This window comes from Bolinopsis microptera, chromosome 10 (assembly GCF_026151205.1).
Source record: "Bolinopsis microptera isolate Bmic1 chromosome 10, MBARI_Bmic_1.0, whole genome shotgun sequence".
Lineage (NCBI taxonomy): Eukaryota > Metazoa > Ctenophora > Tentaculata > Lobata > Bolinopsidae > Bolinopsis > Bolinopsis microptera.
In genome coordinates, this window is record NC_087081.1 from 12,003,588 (window position 1) to 12,018,790 (window position 15,203).

General features: G+C 38.9%; 1 protein-coding gene and 1 long non-coding RNA gene across 2 annotated transcripts in view; both read right to left on the reverse strand.

Moving 5' to 3' along the window:
- Positions 1-9,680, reverse strand: part of LOC134822402 (GTP-binding protein 128up-like) — a 78,693-nt gene extending 69,013 nt beyond the window's left edge. Inside the window, exon 1 of the mRNA XM_063833448.1 lies at positions 9,665-9,680. The gene's annotated coding sequence lies outside the window, so the exon portion shown is untranslated. The remainder of the gene's footprint in view (positions 1-9,664) is intronic.
- LOC134822052 (uncharacterized) lies at positions 6,740-8,391 on the reverse strand. The gene is made up of 2 exons (XR_010161110.1): positions 8,345-8,391; positions 6,740-6,858 (listed from the first exon to the last, which is right to left on the reverse strand). It is a non-coding gene; the product is annotated as an uncharacterized LOC134822052 (long non-coding RNA).
- Positions 9,681-15,203: the final 5,523 nt, after the last annotated feature.

The following is a 15,203-nucleotide window of genomic DNA, read 5'->3' on the forward strand; positions in this document are numbered from 1 at the left end:
CTCCATAAATATTATCTGAATGTGTTCATGCGGAACATTTTGCTGTGCTGCAAGTAAAGTGTCTGCAAGGCTTTTTAAGCCCAGGATACCCAAATTAAGTACATCTTTGATGTTATTATTTTAGGATGCACGAAAGTTAAAACAGTTTTAAATGAATATCTCCAAAACTAAGCACTATAAACCCTATGTTGCTTTTTAGCTTATATGTAAATGTGGCCTTTGCAGTTAATTTGAGCTAAAAAAGGGGCCCGTACAACGGCCAGAAGCCGAGATACAAAAGTAATGTATTTGAGCTTGAGGGTAATTTAGAAATTTCTCCTCTAGGGTTGGAACTACTGATAGAAATTGCGTACCTTATCAATTCTGATCCAGAATGACCTGACAAAGGACCTGATTTCTAGAAAAGTTGTAGACACCAAACTGCATACTCGATTTCAATAAGCTTCTAAAGTAGATTTTTTCACTCGCCCTAAATCAGTTCGTCTGAATTTTTTCCAAAAGCAAGCATTTGGGGCCTTTATGACCGTTATATGAACTATAAAAACGTCGGAAAATGTCATTGGAAACACGATTTACCGCAATTTCTAGAGGCTGGAACAAGTTTGTCATGTTGGCGGGGACTAGCTTATGAACTATGTTGTTGAGTGCCATAATTTCGTTGACTTTTTCCGCCAAGTGACCCTTGAAAACATCATATACTAATAGAGTTTTCTGTGCCTCCGGCAGACCAAGGAGAACCTTTCCGTCGTTTACTTACGGCACAATAAAGTTATCATAGTTGTCATATTCTGGACAAAAAGTTCGAAGTGGAAAAAGTTTTGAACAAAATTCAACGGACTTTAGCTTTATTTTAACTTTACTTGGACGGACCTTAAATGAACGGACTTTGTTTGAAGTTTGAACGGACATTAAGATGAACGTTAGGGCCTCCAGCGTTCAATTAATGTCCGTCCAAATAAGGTCCGATAAGGTTGATACTGTTAGTGTAGTAGATGTATTTAAGTCAGGACACTGTTACTGTAATATGTCTGAATTCTGATACTGTTAAATGAATATGGCGATTTTGGGTTTTTTACCGAATTTCGTATAACATGCTGGCGCGTATTTCGCGCAAATTTCTTAAAAACCTTCACATAACTATTTCTTATTCCTGTCATCTTTAACATTGAATTAGAATGTTTTGAACTTAAATATACCTGCTGAACTTCTTTCAATGAGTCTAATTCTAAATGCCTGAAAACAATAAAGGGGTATAATAGTAAAGGGGGTAGAATAGTAAAAGGGGTATAAAAATAATGGGGGTAAATAGTAAAGGGGGTAAGTAATAAAGGGGGTAAATAGTAAAGGGGTAAATAGTAAAGGGGGTAAATAGTATTGTGAATATAAGAGGCACGGTCATGCTTGCCAGCATTGTGATCTTAACACAGAAGTGTCTTTTCTCAAGGTAGGACTTTAACCATTGCAGTGCAATCCCAGTAATTCCATAGTCTTTCATAAGCTTCTCCAGTAACACTGTGTGTTCAATGGTATCATACGCTGCACTTAAGTCGAGAAGTACAACTATAACAACATTCCCAGCTTCAATTTCTTTGTTAACTGTTAAGATCATCACACATTCTTACAAGTAATGTTTCGCAGCTGTGATTAGGGCGGTATCTAGATTGGACTTCTGAGTCAGAGAACTGAGTAAAGGTTATGATTCGTGAGATGGACATTTGGCTGGTTTAGTACAATTACCTCTAGGATCTTGGAGAAGGCAGGGATGTTAATTATACAGTCTAATCTACAGTGTATGAATTCATGAACGAATTTATTAAGGCAGATTGGTAGAAAAACGATCGTTAATGCTAATTTTCAGTAACAGTGGAAAGTGTTCTTAAGGGAGACTGTTGTGCAGCTGCATGCCGGGAGTTTAAAACACGTCATTAAAAACACTTTCCAACTACAAAACTTAAACACAAAACCAGCTCTGAGCACTATTTCTAGGTTCTCAAACGACTAAATGATGCGAATTATAACTCCTCAGAGCTGATCCCACTCTACATTAAAAAAACTTTCCAACTACAAAACTTAAACACAAAACCAGCTCTGAGTACTATTTCTAGGTTCTCAAACGACTAAATGATGCGAACTATAACTCCTCAGAGCTGATCCCACTCTACATTAAAAACACTTTCCAACTACATAACTTAACCACAAAACCAGCTCTGAGTACTATTTCTAGGTTCTCAAACGACTAAATGATGCGAATTATAACTCCTCAGAGCTGATCCCACTCTACATTAAAAACACTTTCCAACTACAAAACTTAAACACAAAACCAGCTCTGAGTACTATTTCTAGGTTCTCAAACGACTAAATGATGCGAATTATAAATCCGCAGAGCTGATCCCACTCTACATTAAAAACACTTTCCAACTACAAAACTTAACCACAAAACCAGCTCTGAGCACTATTTCTAGGTTCTCAAACGACTAAATGATGCGAATTATAACTCCTCAGAGCTGATCCCACTCTACATTAAAAACACTTTCCAACTACAAAACTTAAACACAAAACCAGCTCTGAGTACTATTTCTAGGTTCTCAAACGACTAAATGATGCGAATTATAACTCCTCAGAGCTGATCCCACTCTACATTAAAAACACTTTCCAACTACAAAACGTAAACACAAAACCAGCTCTGAGCACTATTTCTAGGTTCTGAAACGACTAAATGATGCGAATTATAAATCCTCAGAGCTGATCCCACTCTACATTAAAAACACTTTCCAACTACAAAACTTAACCACAAAACCAGCTCTGAGCACTATTTCTAGGTTCTCAAACGACTAAATGATGCGAATTATAAATCCGCAGAGCTGATCCCACTCTACATTAAAAACACTTTCCAACTACAAAACTTAACCACAAAACCAGCTCTGAGCACTATTTCTAGGTTCTCAAACGACTAAATGATGCGAATTATAACTCCTCAGAGCTGATCCCACTCTACATTAAAAACACTTTCCAACTACAAAACGTAAACACAAAACCAGCTCTGAGCACTATTTCTAGGTTCTGAAACGACTAAATGATGCGAATTATAAATCCTCAGAGCTGATCCCACTCTACATTAAAAACACTTTCCAACTACAAAACTTAACCACAAAACCAGCTCTGAGCACTATTTCTAGGTTCTCAAACGACTAAATGATGCGAATTATAAATCCGCAGAGCTGATCCCACTCTACATTAAAAACACTTTCCAACTACAAAATTTAACCACAAAACCAGCTCTGAGTACTATTTCTAGGTTCTCAAACGACTAAATGATGCGAATTATAAATCCTCAGAGCTGATCCCACTCTACATTAAAAACACTTTCCAACTACAAAATTTAACCACAAAACCAGCTCTGAGCACTATTTCTAGGTTCTGAAACGACTAAATGATGCGAATTATAAATCCTCAGAGCTCCCACTGCGTAAGATTTTTATAGCCGGTAAACTAATTAACCGGCTAAAAATTTATGCTGAGACGGCTATTATGTATTATCGTAACGACATGACCACGGCCGTTAAAATGCTTATTAGTTGACTGTTTATAACAGCTGCTCTACATTTGTGCGCTCTATCATAAGGTTGTTTCAGAGCTGCTAAACTCCGGCTAATATAACAAGCCTTTTTATATAGCCATTTAAGAAGGAAAAATACTTAGCACTTTACAACCAACAATCACTGTTTTTAATGTTTTAAACCTTTATAATTATAGCGAGTCGGCATATTACAATTTTACCGAAGTCAATTATTTGTACTTATATAAGTATAAGAGTTAAGACTGCAGCATCTTTAGTGTTATAAGTATAAAAAGCAGAAAAACACGCCACATGAGGTCTCAAAATATAGTTAACAGTAAGATTTTTAATCTGCCTGCACGACGCACGTGAGATGGGCGAATGTTTTTTATTCTTCTTCTTTGCAGGAAGTGGTAACCTGTTTTTATAGTCCCTCTAGTTCTTTTTGTTACGCCACTGCTTGTTGTATTTCCTGCTACCACTGCTTATGTGTTCCGGCCCTGTTAGGGTTCTTGGACAGCCAGGACTGTTTTTTTTCTTTGCTCCTGATAAGATATTTATGAAAAATAAAATAAGGAGGAAAGGAATTATTCAACGTTTCAATGTGACAACATCGTAATCAAACGTGGGATCAACAGAAATTTTACCCACATAAATAATATTGAATTCGGATTTCACATATAATAAGTAGCTAAATAAAGTAGTGTTTAAACCAAATTAATTGATGAGTACACCCGTCTTATTATATGCTATAGATTGAGTTATACAATATCAATATATACATGTATGCAGAATTTGATATGTATGAATCATGATCCCACCTAATTTGTGAATGGAAATTATTGCGGAATCGAAACTTTTTTTTAAAAGTTTTGATTCCGCAATAATTTCCATTCACGCGGTAAATCAGGGTTTTACTGTATTTAAAAATACAGTAAAACCCTGATTTACCGCGGAGTTTGGGGGAAAGGAAACATCCGCGGTAAATCGGGGTTCGTGGTAAATCGGGGTTTTGTTTGTTTACATTATACTAATTGTATCGATGGAAATACGTTTGGTCAAAGAAGAGTCAACCTAAAAGTAACAATTTCATGATAGTTCAGTACACTAATTATAAGTATGTTGAGGATATCAACCTTAACAAGATTCTGGAAGACCCTGACATCATGAGAAGTTGCCCACTTGGAGATACAGCGGCTACCCCTACTGTATCCAACAAGTACCCAGCTAATATTCGTTCGAAGATAGTCAACTATCGTCAAACGCATGAAGCTAACTTAGATCATCAGCAGCTTGTTTGTGATTGTGTAAGAAGTCAATTCAAGGATAATCATCATCAACATGTCGTGACTGGAAATTTGAACATTATTGAAAACAGCGATCTTAGAACTCTTCTCAAGAAAGGTCTCAATTTTAGAGATCAAGCATTTCCTGACAAACAGAAAGCTCTAGAAGCAGTTAAAAAGGCTCTTAATTCTTACATTAAGAAAAAGAGCTCTAAAACTTGTCGACCTGAAGTGATGTTTAGTAAATGGAAAGCGAGTATTTTGGACAAGCTGTTAAGAATAAGTTAGAGGACTTTGGACCTAACCTATCAGTTAGCCACTGAAACGGAGGAGGAAATCATTCTCAGACATGCAGACTTCCTCAAGTCTCATGGAATTAAAATCAAGTCTGAGAATAGAAAGCTTCCATATCTGTATGGTAAAAATGCACAAGGACCCTATTAAATTTCGATTCATTACGTCTGGAAGAAATAGTTCCTTGCAGCAGTTGTCTGTAGCTGTTGGATTATGTTTGAAAACGTGTCTGTAAGTTGCTAAAAATTATTCTAAATATACAAATAATTTTTATCGGAGGAATGATTTTTATGTAATTGATAACAACAGTGACGTTCTAGATTTTATGTTTGGAAATAATTTTATTTCAGGAAACAAAAGTATTTGCACTTTTGATTACAGTACTTTATTTACGTCAATCCCCCGTAATCGATCTAACTAAATTTGCAAATAGAATTTTTGATATCAAAGAAAAGAAAAAGAACATAATAATTGTATTTATGGTCATAGATCAGACAAGGCTGGTCGGTCGGAGGTTGGTCGGAGGTCGGTCGACCGACCTCCGACCGACCTCCGACCGACCTCCGACCGACCTTCGACCGACCTCCGACCGACCTCCCACCGACCTCCGACCGACCTCCGACCGGCGCCCGACCGACCTCCGACCGATCTCCGACCGACCTCCGACCGACCTCCGACCGACCTTCGACCGACCTCCGACCGACCTCCGATCGACCTCCGACCGACCTCCGACCGATCTCCGACCGACCTCCGACCGACCTCCGACCGACCTCCGACCGACCTCCGATCGACCTCCGACCGACCTTCGACCGACCCCCGACCGACCTCCGACCGACCTCCGACCGACCTCCGACCGACCTCCGATCGACCTACGACCGACCTCCGACCAACCTCCGACCGACCTCCAACCGGCGCCCGATCGACCTCCGACCAACCTCCGACCGACCTCCGACCGACCTCCGACCGACCTCCGACCGACCTCCGACCGACCTCCGATCGACCTCCGACCGACCTCCAACCGGCGCTCGACCGGCGCCCGACCGGCGCCCGATCGACCTCCGACCAACCTCCGACCAACCTCCGACCAACCTCCGACCAACCTCCGACCGACCTCCGACCGGTGTTCACCTACCGCCGACCGGCGCCTGACCGACCTCCGATCGAACTCTGACCGACCAGCCTTGTCTGATCTATGACCTCCGCTACTGCAACTGAAGAAAATATGAACGTAAATGTTTTATTCAATTGGAATTAATTTCGTTGGTAAAATGTAAATTTTGTATCATTAATGTAGCATATACATTATTTTAAACTAATTTCTTATTTCAGAAGCTGAAGATGCTAAAAAGGCTTCTGTTGCTAAGAAGGCTGCTGCCGCTAAGAGGGCTGCTGCTGCTGCTGCAAAGAAGGCTGCTGCTGCTGCTCCTAAAAAGGCTGCTGCTGCTAAAAAGGCTGCTGCCGCTAAGAAGGCTGCTGATCTTAAAAAGAGCAGCAAGTTTCTTAAAAAGAGCAGCAAGTTTCTTAAAAAGCAACTTGCTGCTGCTAAGAAGGCTGCTGCCGCTAAGAAGGCTGCTGCTGCTAAGAAGGCTGCTGCTGCCAGAAAGGCTGCTGCTGCTAAGAAGGCTGCTGCTGCCAGAAAAGCTGCTGCTGCTAAGAAGGCTGCTGCTGCTAAGAAGGCTTCTGCTGCTAAGAACGCTGCTGCCGCTAAGAGGGCTGCTGCTGCTGCTGCTGCTGCTGCTGCTGCAAAGAAGGCTGCTGCTGCTGCTGCTAAAAAGGCTGCTGCTGCTAAAAAGGCTGCTGCCGCTTTTAGGGCCTACTTTATTTATACTTTTTCTTAATGACATTACAGAGGATTTGTCACCGGAAACAAATATAACCATGTATGCTGATGATACTAAAATATGGCGTAGAATCACGTCCCAGGATGACCATTGGCTGCTCCAGCGGGATATTAACAGTCTTCAAAATTGGGCTCATCATAATAAGATGGTGTTTCACCCTTCAAAAAGTCACGTTCTTTCTATTACCCGAGCATATTCTATGAATCGTAGTGTTAATTTTGTGTACTCAATGAATGAAACGGCTATCGAATACACAGATATTGAAAAAGATCTTGGAGTACATATCAATAGTAAGTTAGATTGGTCACATCACTGTGATATGATATACTCTAAGGCTAGTCAGAGGTTAGGCCTTCTAAAAAGAACATGTTACTTCACCAAGAACACTAAAAAACGTCGGGCCTTCTATCTATCTCAGGTTAGAAGTCATTTCGAACACTGCACAATTGTCTGGCGGCCTCATTCAGAAACCTCGGTGGAGAAACTTGAATCGATACAAAAAAGAGGTATCAAGTGGATCCTAAATGATATTTACTTGAGCCTTAGGGACAAAAAAAAGTATTTCATAGCGTGTAAGGAACTAAATATCCTTCCACTCTCGGTGAGGTTTGATTACAAGGATATATTATATTTTCATAATATTTTTTATGACATGTCAGTTGTGACATTTCCACCTTACTTACGACGTTTCATGGGAAGTAGGTTAAGGCGATCACATCTAGACGATCTCAGTATGATTAGTGACATTTCTCCTCAAGTTCCACAAAACCTTACGTCAAGCCAGACCAGATGTTCAGGCATATCTAAGTCTTACTTTTACAGAGCACACATTCTTTGGAATAAACTCCCTTATGAATTAAGGGAAATCTCAAGGCCATCCGTGTTTAAAACCCATTTAATTAAGTACCTCTGGACAGTTCTAAACGACCATATAACATCCTCTGACAGTTAAACAATTTACCTTAATGTAACTATATTGTCTAAATATAAATTGATAAAAAGTATAATTAATAAAATATGTTAAATAAAGTGTGTGTGTTTATAATTATGATTTATGGTACATTGTTATTTATTATATTTATATTTTAGGCTGTAACCTTATTAGTTCAATGGAATAAACCTAGCATGCCTTGGTTGCAGCATCGCTTCACTTATAGGTGCATTTAGGGCCCGATGTAATTGCTATGATCAGTTTACTGGTCAACTGGTGTTTCGGTGTCCCTTATTTTGTTTACACTCGGTCACTTGTCAAGGCATGTAAGGTCATTCGGCGATATTTTCTTTGAAATAAAATGATGTATTTGTGTAACAATTTGAAAGTTTATTGATAAAAAAAAAAAAAAAGGCTGCTGATCTTAAAAAGAAACTTGCTGCTGCAAAGAAGGCTGCTGCTGCTGCTAAAAAGGCTGCTGCTAAGAAGGCTGCTGCTGCCAGAAAGGCTGCTGCCGCTAAGAAGGCTGCTGATCTTAAAAAGAGCAGCAAGTTTCTTAAAAAGAGCAGCAAGTTTCTTAAAAAGCAACTTGCTGCTGCTAAGAAGGCTGCTGCCGCTAAGAAGGCTGCTGCTGCTAAGAAGGCTGCTGCTGCTAGAAAGGCTGCTGCTGCTAAGAAGGCTGCTGCTGCCAGAAAAGCTGCTGCTGCTAAGAAGGCTTCTGCTGCTAAGAACGCTGCTGCCGCTAAGAGGGCTGCTGCTGCTGCTGCTGCAAAGAAGGCTGCTGCTGCTGCTGCTAAAAAGGCTGCTGCTGCTAAAAAGGCTGCTGCCGCTAAGAAGGCTGCTGATCTTAAAAAGAAACTTGCTGCTGCAAAGAAGGCTGCTGCTGCTGCTAAAAAGGCTGCTGCTAAGAAGGCTGCTGCTGCCAGAAAGGCTGCTGCCGCTAAGAAGGCTGCTGATCTTAAAAAGAAACTTGCTGCTGCTAAGAAGGCTAACCCAGCTGCTGCTCGTGCTGCTGCTGCTAAGAAGGCTGCTGCTGCTAAGAAGGCTTCTGCTGCTAAGAAGGCTGCTGCCGCTAAGAGGGCTGCTGCTGCTGCAAAGAAGGCTGCTGCTGCTGCTAAAAAGGCTGCTGCTGCTAAAAAGGCTGCTGCCGCTAAGAAAGCTGCTGATCTTAAAAAGAAACTTGCTGCTGCTAAGAAGGCCGTGCTGCCGCTGGCTAGGAAGGCTAGAAGACACCACGGACAGTAAGAACAGTAAGAACATAACGAAACTACAAAGAACAAGTCAACGACTGAGGATAACAACACTCTACCGTTGTACTTTATTCGAGATGATGGAACACTTACATTTTCATTTGTCAACTTTTTGTGGCATATCTGTATGTTTATATTCATTTGAGATTGTGAAGTAAGCTGTTCAAACATTATGCATTGAATTTTGTGTGTCTTACTTGTCATTTTCGCCCTTGAATTTATATCCAGGGAAGTTGGTCGTTTAGCTCCGGACAGTCTATGCAACGTCCATAATTCAAATAATATCATATGATCATTGATCACACTGCGTTATTCCCTTCGAACTCCTTTGACTATAACTACTGATAGACTAATCTGGTGAATTCGTGTAGTGTTATTGAGTCTCGTGATTTGATAGTTCTTTTATTCAAATTTCTGATTTTTTCTGAATAGACTCAGTGAAGACAAATTCTAATGAAAATAAATAGCTGAATAACGTATCGACATTTCTACGTCATACTCATATTCTCAATAAATGTAATAAATTTGTAGTGTTGTAATTAGGTTAAACTAATTACAACACTACAAATCTATTACATTTATTGAGATTAAGAATTTGTCTTCACTGAGTCTATTCAGAAACAATCAGAAATTTGAATAAAAGTACTGATAGACTTACCTTATCGGACCTTATTTGGACGGACATTAAATGAACTGACATAATTATGAACGGACGTCGGACATTAAGATGAACGCTAGAAGGCATTCAAAACCATCAAAAATCCGACGTTTTTTTTTTATTTCAGCAAATGATTTTTAAATCCATTTTGTATACAGTATATCACTATAAGTAAGAAAAGCAGTCGTTAAGCAGTAAAAATGTTAAAATATGTGGACACTGTACATGATCAGTGTCTAATATCACGTATCATCTTCGTCAAATGGGTTTTCGTGCATGAAATAGTCCATGCATAAAGCATCAGTGATTTCTAGCTTCATGGAAAAACTTTTTTATCAAACTACCCCGGTCCTGCATTTTAGTGTTAACTTTACAAGCCATTCGGCGTGAAGTGGTTTTATCTTAGACAACTTTAGGTAAACCTTAATCACTTGGAGTTTTCCTAGCACTGTTTCATTACCTCCCCTGAGTAATATGAACTATAACAACGTCGGACAATGTCCACGATTTACCGTAATATCTAGAGGCTGGAAAAAGTTTGTCATGTTGGCGGGGACTAACTCATGAACTATGTTGTTGAGTGCCATAATTCCGTTGACTTTTTCTGCCAAGTGACCCTTGAAAACATCATATACTAGTTAGGTTTTCTGTGCCTCTGGCAGACCAAGGAGAACCTTTCCTTCGTTGACTTAAGGCACAATAAAGTTCTCATAGTTGTCATATTCTGGACAAAAAGTTCAAAGTGGATACATGTTTGAAAACTTGGAAACTTGGACGGACCTTAAATGAACGGACTTTATTTGAACGGACATTAAGATGAACGTAAGGGCCTCCAGCGTTCAATTAATGTCCGTCCAAGGTCCGATAAGGTAGATTGCTACGTGACACGGTGGAGGCTCTTTCTATATGAAAGCTTCAGTAAGAATAGTTGTATGCCTAAAATTTCACTACCTGGCTACTAAATACACTATATATCAGTATTATATCTGTCAGATGAGTTCAGTTCGTATACAACCACTTTTAATTCCTTTTATCCTTTTATCTTGATGCAAGCAAACTACAGTAAAATTCTCTTTTGGACTGCCTTAACATGGTTTTTTAGACACCTAAATATCGTCACCTCCAAGTAGAAAGGGTACATCTGAAAAAGTGCTGTTTTGAGTAAATCAAGAAAAACTGTTTAATGCTGTGCATTGTGCCCTTGCAAAGCAATAGTATGTTAGTATGTTGCTTAGACAACCCCCTTCAGGTTAATTAATGAACAAAACATAAATTTTCCGTTTTATCATTATAGAGGTCAATTAAATACGGATTGAAAGACAAGTTGTATCCTTTTAACTTGTTGTATCAAGTTGTACCCTTTTAACTTGCTGGGACCAAAGTTCGAGCATGTTTAATATTGGGGTATATCTTTATATATAAGTTTATTGAATAGCAGATCGAGTAGTGTTGTATATATATAGATTTTATTCTAATTTTAGTCGAGTATTTGAACAATTTGTTGTCGTTTAGCCATTTTTGATTAATAAATTTTATGAGACAGTTTTCTCACATATTTACCAATTTTGTCAGCATGAATAAGAAGTTGTTACTTTGAAACGTCGTTTATCCTAACAGTGCAATATCATTTGTCGCAAATCAGAATAATCAGAAACTATTTGAAAAACCCAAAAACTGTCTATTTATAATCTATATGTACCCTTTTAACTCAAAAGACTACTAATACTGTATCTGACCAAAAAGCCACACAATCATTTGAGTATAGTAGGTTTGTGATGTTATTTGGCTCCAGAAGGGTCTATACTCTATAGATCAAAAAATATTTGGGTGGAAAAATGTTTTTTTGTCTTCGAAGTCTGTGGCCACGCCCTTTTATAAGATCGTGGGAAAATCCTACAGTTTCCTAAAATAAATTCATATTTTGATAATAAAAGCACGTAGGTTAATCAAACCAATGTTTTTGGCTCGGGAAATCGATTGGCGATGTCTATTTGACTTTTAAACCACTCCCTGATAAGATAACCACGCCCATGCCATGGCCATATTCATAATTGATCAGCTTCAAAATTCCAGAAAATTTTAATGGTTTCCTTGGACAAATTGGATGTCGAAACTAATGATTTTGGCTCGGGAAATCGATTGGCGATGTCTACTTGACTCTCAGACCACTCCCTGATAAGATGACCACGCCCATATTAACAATTAATCTTCAAAATTTACAAAAATTTAAGTGATTTCTTGGACAAGTTAGGTGTTGAAACTGTTGTTGTTTTTTTTGGCACAGGAGATCGATTGGTTATGTCGTTTGCACGAAAATGCCACACAGAACTAAATTGAAACAGTTTTTTGAAATAGTTTGCATCAAAATAATATAATATTTAAACATACTGTAATGGCTATTAATGATAAAAATAAATAAAATCATAAGTATGCTTATTTGTTTTCGCAATTAATGGAAAGGCGAAAGTTTGAACATTTTGACCCCTCCGCTTTAACACAAAGATAATGTTTAGTTTTGCATCCAGTTTTACATCGGCAAGTGTTGCAAAGTTCATCAGGAATAAGGTGAAGTTGCTTGTTGGCATAAAGACCGCCCTCCTGATCTTCCCAACCGTATTCAAGAACATTAAGGAGGCAGCGTACATGTTCTGGTGTTAAAAGATTGGAACTTTCTTTCAAAAGGTACCACCATCTCCTTATATGCCCATTCCTAATAAAATAAGAGGTTGGAGGAAGACCAAGAGCAGAACCAGTTTTTTTGTGAACCTGAACTCTAAGGTCATCAAATGTTTTGACTCCATTTGAAGCTGATAACACATTCACAAGATATTCTTCTGCGACCTTTGGTTGATCCTCATCTAAAATCGCCGTTTTGCCAAAATTACAAAGACTTTTCTCCGGGTCAGCAGTCAGTGCACATCTCTTTGACCCCACTTTGATTAGGTGATCAGATCCTGTTGCTAGATGTGCACTGAGAATTTCTTGATAAAAGTCTTTTCCGAATCTTTCAAACATTATGTGCACAGGCAACATCCTTCGCTTCTCACCTTTACCAAGCTGCAAGAATAAGTTCTGTAACCCAAGACTATGAAATTCTTCAAAGTAGTGTAACAGAAACATAAAGTCGACCACAACAGCCTCATCGTTATATATTAGAAGGATTGCATATAAGATCGTCAGTTTTGAAGGATGCTTTCTTTTCAAGTTCCTCCCTCATTTTATTTTTGATTGGTTTTACCATCAAAGAACCGTTGAAGAGCGTACTATAGTTTGTAATATCATACTTAAGAACTCTTGCTAAATCTCCATCTTTACTTTTTGCTACAGAAACTAGAAAGGACTTTGCTACAGAAACGAGCAAGCCTTGAAGCTCGCTCGTTTTTCTTGATAGACGTTTCAGCGGCATCTGATTTAGCAGCTGTAACATGATCCACAGGAAGTAAATTTATCTTGCTGATCTTGTCTGCCAATAACCTTGTCTTTTCTTTGTAAACTGATTTTTGGAACTAGTCATACTTTTTAGATACAATCTCAAAGAAATCATAATGCATCTTGGCAACACTGTCTTCGGCATAAACTTGCGTAACAAGGTTTTTTATTTGTCGTGATTCTCCTTGCAGAATGGATTTCCTTGACTACTTATATAACTTGAGATACTGTCAGTGCGAGCATTGATCTCTTGAATCTTTCTAGAACTTAAATGATGATGGGAAGATGCATTGGCAGTCTCTGTGTTCCCTCCTTTATCCGAGTTTGTTATCTCCCTAAAGGTGTTGGTTATAGAGAGAACCTCGTGATATTCCGCAACGTATTCCTGTTTCCTAGTCTGCCCTATGATTCCGTGTGAACTCGTTGAACTACGTTGTATTGTTTGTTCAAGAGCAAGATCTGGCGACACTGCGTTAAAAGATCCCGAGGTTCTCTTAACTACAAAATGCTTTTTCAAAAAGGAGTCATGTAACTCTGGGTGAGTGTGCTTGACATTTTTAAGAAGCTCCAAGTAAAAAGAGTCGTTTCTCAAATAGTTTAGACTGTCACAACCAAAAAAGGTAAAAGGTCTTGAATGGTCTTCATATTCAGATCTCCATCTCTTTCTGATCGTATGAAGTTTCTTATGAGGTTCATGATTATCAGAAAGTTGAACCAATACTTGCATTGTGACGAGCTTTCCGAACAAATTTTCTCTAAACGATCAATATCCTGTTTTAACTAATTTACAGTATTGCAAGAGATCAGACATTTACGATTGAGAAAATGCCTTATTGTTGTCACAGAGAGCTTGCTGAAATCGTTCCAGCTTAACTATAGCATCAGAGTAGTTTTGCGGTGGGTGCTCTTTCCAAAAAGCCTTCATTTTCATTCTCGTCTTAGAATTGTAAGACCCCCTAAAGAACGATAGTAATGCTTTCCATTCATTACTGAATCTACAGTCTTCGGACCAAAGATTCCACATTCTATGAATATGTCCTCGACTCCAGAGTCCAGACCCCTTCAAAAATTTTCCTGCGCAGTGCAAGGCCGTTTTAGTCAAGTGGAATCCACCAAGCATGGGGAATATCTTCAAGAACAGTTCTGGCTGCAGGCTGCGGCAGGTAGATTTTATCCTATCTCACATTAATCACTCTTAACGGAAATTTTAGTTAAAATTGGGCGTGGTTATCTTATCAATGGGTGGTCTGAGAGTCAAATACCTTATCGGACCTTATTTGGACGGACATTACTTGAACGCTGGAGGCCCTAACGTTCATCTTAATGTCCGTTCAAATAAAGTCCGTTCAATTAATGTCCGTCCAAGTTAAAGTCCGTTGAAATTTTTTCAAAAATTTTTTCATTTCGAACTTTTTGTCCAGAATATGACAACTTTGAGAACTTTATTGTGCCGTAAGTTAACGATGGAAAGGTTCTCCTTGGTCTGCCGGAGGCACAGAAAACTCTACTAGTATATGATATTTTCAAGGGTCACTTGGCGGAAAAAAGTCAACGGAATTATGGCACTCAACAACATAGTTCATGAACTAGTCCCCGCCAACATGACAAACTTGTTCCAGCCTCTAGATATTACGGTAAATCGTGTTGCCAAGGACATTGTCCGACGTTGTTATAGTTCATATTACTCGGGGGCGGTCATGAAACAGTGCTAGGAAAGCTCCACGTGATGTTAAGGTTAACCTAAGTTGTCTAAGATAAAACCACTTCACGCCGAATGGCTTGTAAAAGTTAACACTGAAATGCAGGACCGGGGTAGTTTGATAAAAAAGGTTTCCATAAAGCTAGAAATCACTGATGCTTCAAGCATGGACTATTTCATGCACGAAAACCCATTTGATGAAGATGATATGTGATATTAGACACTGATCATATACACATATTTTAACATTTTTACTGCT